The sequence below is a fragment of the Trifolium pratense genome, linkage group LG4, assembly GCF_020283565.1.
Source record: "Trifolium pratense cultivar HEN17-A07 linkage group LG4, ARS_RC_1.1, whole genome shotgun sequence".
Classification (NCBI taxonomy): domain Eukaryota; kingdom Viridiplantae; phylum Streptophyta; class Magnoliopsida; order Fabales; family Fabaceae; genus Trifolium; species Trifolium pratense.
In genome coordinates, this window is record NC_060062.1 from 30,758,752 (window position 1) to 30,764,751 (window position 6,000).

Genomic DNA, 6,000 nt, shown 5'->3' on the forward strand with positions numbered 1-6,000 from the left:
GATACACATGTCGGTGAGATCAAATTTAATTAAAAATCCTTCAAGTACTCATAAAGACTAATATTGAAGATGTAGGTCTTGCCAACGCAAGGTGCATTTTCTATACTAGTAAGATGTGTCTATATTAAGTTTTATGCTTTCCAAAGAATAGCACCCTTCAAGATCAATATCGATTAATGTAGGTTTTGCCAACGTAAAGTGCATTGTCAATATTGATAAGTTGCGGTGAGATAACAAGTTTATCCGATTGCTATTTATTGGGTTTAACTTAACTAAAGAAAAATATAATATGATTATATGACTTTAGAAGCAAATGTTGGGTTATTCCATATGATGGATTAAAATAAGTGTTATTCACCCAACGGAAAGGATATGAGAGTTGTATGAGATACAATTGGAAACAGTTTCCTACCTAAATAACTACGTTTTGTGTAATCAGTCCAACGCTGACTTAAAACAAAGTGAAATATGGATCTCATTCCCACTAGAAAATTTTCAACGGGATTTTCCGAATCAAATGTCGAGGGTCATTTGTTTTGAGTAAAATAGTGGGAGCATATTTAATTAAAGACCTAGTTAAATATGTTTTAATCATGATACAAATATTCTTATTTTCGTAATTAGATATATTCGGCATATAATTTATATTTTACTGTAAAAGGTCCTTATGAAGGACATAAAGTTCAGAAAAGAGTTTCTGAATTGGTACATATATATTGAGAATTGTTCTCAAATACGAGAAAAAACTACTAATGATTTTGAAAGAGTTAAAGTTGAAGAAAGAAGTAAGACTTCTTCATTGACCTTATTATAGAAAGTTAAATTATCCACTTTTTATCTTAGGTATATGATACCGGTTGTTAATTTCATATTTGTTGAAATATGAAGTTGTTTTAAAGAAGTGATAATTTGACTATAGATAAAATCAACCTACGATTAGAATGAAATAGTTTCATTGATCGTAGAAGTTGAGTTTGACACGGAACCAAATAATTATTATTAAGTTTGACTTTATGGTAGTTTGGGATTGTACGGTTTATAAGATAATCATAAAAGTACCTAGTTTGACTTTATGGTAGTTTGGGATTGTACGGTTTATAAGATAATCATAATTCCAACTTGGATTAATGTGTATTTGTGGAGGGATCCTAAAGAAACTTAGAAATACTAATTCTACAACACTCTCTAGGACAAAAGTTGTTTTGTTACTAGAATTAAAATATTCCTTTAGAAGGAATGTGTCTCTAGAAGAGATAGTGGGAGTGATGTAGAACTTGAGTAAATTCGAGTACCATAAAACACATGTTTTTAAGAATGGAACATGAATCGGTTCAACAAGAGTTGTTGTTGGATCACCAGTTCGAGTAGCACAAGACCTATATAAGTCGGATATGTCATATCACACAGTTGAGAGTCACGGTTTTACCATGACTCGACAAGGTGGTATATGATGCTCATGGAAGATGCGAATGTGACTTATAAAGAGTCCATGTACACAAAACATATATGGATATTGTTTTGTCATCCAATTGAGTAAGACTCATAGGATAAATATGAGTCTTGTTGTAAAGACTCACATGGATGGTATTGTGAATACATTTAAGGTGTGATTGAATGTGAAAGGTTTCACACAAATCATGATGCAATTATGATGAAACCTTTATTTCAATCATAGTGCTTAAATTCATTTGATTCCACTTGCAATTATTGTATGTTTTACTACGAGTTCTGGCAGATGGATAACGAGGTTGCATTCCTTAATTGGAATGACCTTACATATGTATTTGACATGTGGATAGGGTTTCGTTAATCTAAAGGATGCTAGAAAAGTATATAAATTACAAAATTCATTTATGAATTTGTTCAAATTTCTCAAAGTTGAATTATCAGTTTTATTGATCAAGTTTTATGAAAACTAGGATTAATAAAGGAACTCTTGTGCACACAAGAAAGTCAGTGGGAGTATTTAAATTAATCTGGTATTGTATGTGGATGACATACTGATCATCAAGATAATTTTCATACACTACACATGTAAGACATGATTAGGTAATTGTTTCTTGATGAAATACTTAGGCGAGACTTCCTAAAAGTTAGGAATCAAGATCTATAGAGATAGATTGTTGACATATCTCAACCTTAGCCTATGTACAAATTTGATGAAGTGTACAGACACCTCATGTGCTTAATTTCATTGAAATTATTGCATACGTCACATGATGTATTTTGTCTCAAAGACAATATCCAACCTCATTAGATGAGAAAGGGATGCATGAGGAGTATCCAAATACTTTCGCAATTGGATTTATCATGTACATCATGATATGTACTAGACCAGATGTACTATATGCTATTAGCATAAACAACATGTACCAAATTATTTCTAGTGATTGTCATTAGATCACCATCAAGAATATCCACGGATATCTTAAAAGGATTAAGGATGGCTTCTTGATTGGATCTGGAAAGGATCATTGTAAATGAGTTACAATGATACTGATTTTCCAAATCGAAGAACAGTATACCCAGATTGTAGCCTGGAATAAACTTTATGCTCGGATGTCAACTCTGTAAGCTTACAGGCTTCAGAAGATTGATATATCTATTACAAAGGTCAAATATATGATTTGAATCGTTTGTCTCATAAGATGAGGAAGAAAATTGTTTTCCTTACGTTGCAGATTCCCTTGACCTCATTAAAGATGGTAATGGTTTAATCTTGCAAGCAACGGAAAACCAGATCTCACCAACGATTAAAATACAAGTTTTGACACTTTATTTCCTTTTGATAGAAGATCAAAAGTGTGAATTGGAAGATGTATCGGGTACCAACATAGGAAAGAGTTCCTTATCCACTAATAGAAAATCTTGCATAGAAGATGCTTGATGATGACGCTAGTCCAATAGATGTTGAGTTAATATCTGATTGGCTTTAGTGCTAGTGGGAGATTGTTGGAGTAAGCCCTAAAAGCCAATCTATTTTGATAGAATCGTCTTTTGTATGATGACTTTGATTTATATATTTAATATATATATATAATAAGGCATTTCTTTATTATGTTTATTTGAAACTAATAAAGTCCCTAAAATAGCTAGTCTAATTAATGGAACATTAAGTGTGACTTAATAGTGAGACTCCATTAAACATAATGACACTATTCTTAAAGTATCCATAGTCAAGTTTTACTGTGATGTGGGATAACAGTAAAACATAGAGACTATTATGTGAGTAGACCGATGACTTCATCTCACGAGTCATGGATATGAGATATCAAGTCTTCACATAGATATAAATATTAGGAGTAATATTTATATTGGATTGACCCGTCATGAGAATGCTACATTGTATGTTATGAAAAGTGTCATAAGTTATTCTCATAGTGATAATGGTGTATACCACCCTTCGACCTGAAACCACTATGGACCCTAGATGTGGAGTAGAATACTTAGTTGCCGTTCAAACATTGTCCGTAACAGGATGACTATAAAGTCGGTTGATGGGTACTCTACAAATCATGCTGAGGGACATGAGTGACCTAGATGGAATTTGCCCCTCTTACATAACAGGAGCAATATCTGTAGGCCTCTTGATAGAATATAACTGATAAAATGCGTGGCCACGCCGAACTAAGTCAATATGAGATATTGAGCTTATTCGTTGTTTAGTATATTCTGGGATCAAGAAATAAAATATTGAACCATACAAGGGTGACACGATCTATGCCTTGTGGTCAATATAGAAATAAGGGCAAAGGGGTAATTATACATAAGATCGTTATCATAGAAAGGTTTCGTCAGATCACATGACATTCTCGTCACTTGGGTAGCAGTGATGTGTTGCTAGATACCGCTCACTGTTTATAATATTAAATATGTGATTTAATATTATTGCCAACGTTACGAGAACCTATAGGGTCACACACAAAGAACAGATAGATGAGAGAAATAAATAAGTAAGACTTATTTATAAAATAATAAGTAGGACTTATTAGTAATTAAATAATTAAGTATGACTTATTATTTAATTTATGAAAATAGAGAAATACGGTCCACCGTAAGGTACGGTGCAAGTGCTTGGTTTGATGACCACACAAGTGGTTCTATAAATAGAACCCTTGTGATGAAGTTTTGTAAGCTTAACCTAATTCACAAAGTGAAACCTAGCCGCCGCTCTCTAAACCTTATTCTCTCTGAATCTCTGGTGGAATTGGCTAGCACCGGTCATCGGAGAAGGTCTGTTCGTGTGGACTGAGTAGATGCATCGCTACTTTGCTTTGCTCGTGATCAGAAACAGTTTCTACTTCAAAGGTTCTGCACTTCAAGAGGTAAACACATAAACTTGTGGTTTTGTGTTCTTTGATTTGTGATTAATGGTTTAATCAAGATCCGTTCATCGGGATTGTTCCGCTAAGAGGATTAAATTTTTGAAAAACCCCTCTTAAATCCCTTCAGTTCTTACCTTTGAGTCTCCTTCAAACTCTTGTTGTAGAATAGTCCATGCTTCCTTTGATGTTTTTGCTCTCATAATCCTTGGGAAAATGGATAGAGAGACTCCTCTTTGAATCATCCCGAGAACTCCAGCATCTGTGATCTTCTTCTTCTTCAATTCTTCAAGTCGGGTGCTTGATTCTTCATCCTTTTCATTTGCTTTAGGTGCTGGTACTTCATATCCGTTTTGGACGAACTCCAAAACATCCAAAGAGGTGAATAGAGTCTCCATTTTAACAGCCCAAAAATCATAATTCTCTCCTTCAAACAAAGGAACTTTAACATTGCTATAAACTGCGGAAGGGTTGGTTGTGGAAGCCATATTTTTTGTTGTTTTTGCTGCAGCTGCAAGGATCTGCAGCTCTGATACCACTCTATTGGTGGTATTCTAGAGGTGGTATATATTATAAACTATATTGTTGCATAATTTAGAGTAGGATAGTATTTTTGGGGCTGAATATTCATGTATTTTCCTTATATAAAATGCATCTCATACACATGAATATATATAGCATGAGTAGTGATGGTTACAACTATCAAAGAGTCACCACTACTAGGTGCTTAATCATTGATTAAACACTCCACTAAGCACTAAGTGCTTCCACTAATAACAATGACAATTCACTCATGTAACTCTTCACTTACATTAGATAATTTCCACTACTTTATCATATTCCACTAACATAAAATCAAATCAGCACATTAACTAACAATCACACAAGGAAGCTTGAAATAAATTCCTATGACAACTCTTGACCTTTTACTACTCAAAGTATAAATAGTAGCTAGTCCTGATAGCTCCGGAAGTTTGTGAGAGACTCTCTCTCGACAAAATAAACACCAATATCCTTAAATCTAAAATCCTTGTTGAGTATGCCTTGAAATATCTGAAGTCTGAAAAATATGTTAATGTGACTTCTGCCTGCTGCGCTAGGTGCATGTTTGTTTGTTTTTGTTTGTTCATCAGTGCCTCATGCGCTAGGCGCATGGAGCGCACAAGAGCTTATTTTGTGGAAAAATTAGTTTTCTGAAGTATATCCGACTTGAATTTTGTTTTATTTTAAAGCAGATTTATTTCTACTTTAAAGGCATATATTTTTCTATAAATAGGGTTGTCTATTTTCATATAAAATTAAGAGAGTGAAAAAAAGATGCACAGACAAGGATTAGGGTTTACCACCATACAAATGCTAGAGTTTTACCGAGGAAAAAAGGTTTTTCTCTTGGTACAGCTCTAGGGGTGAGCGAACTATCTTTGTGGTACGCCTTGAGTAGACTATATCAAATTTAGTAATCTGGTCAAATACGTAAAGGTTAGCTCAAAACGATATTGTAAACTAAAATCATAGTCCTTGAGATTCTCCATTCACCTGCTCTACGTAATCTTTCTTACTTTGTGTTAGGACGATGCTTCATGGTCCATGGTGAGAGGCACAACAATATGTTGGTGTAAAGGAGGTCCCTCATATTATTCATTCACACAATGTGCCTTACATAGGCTTGGAGTACAAT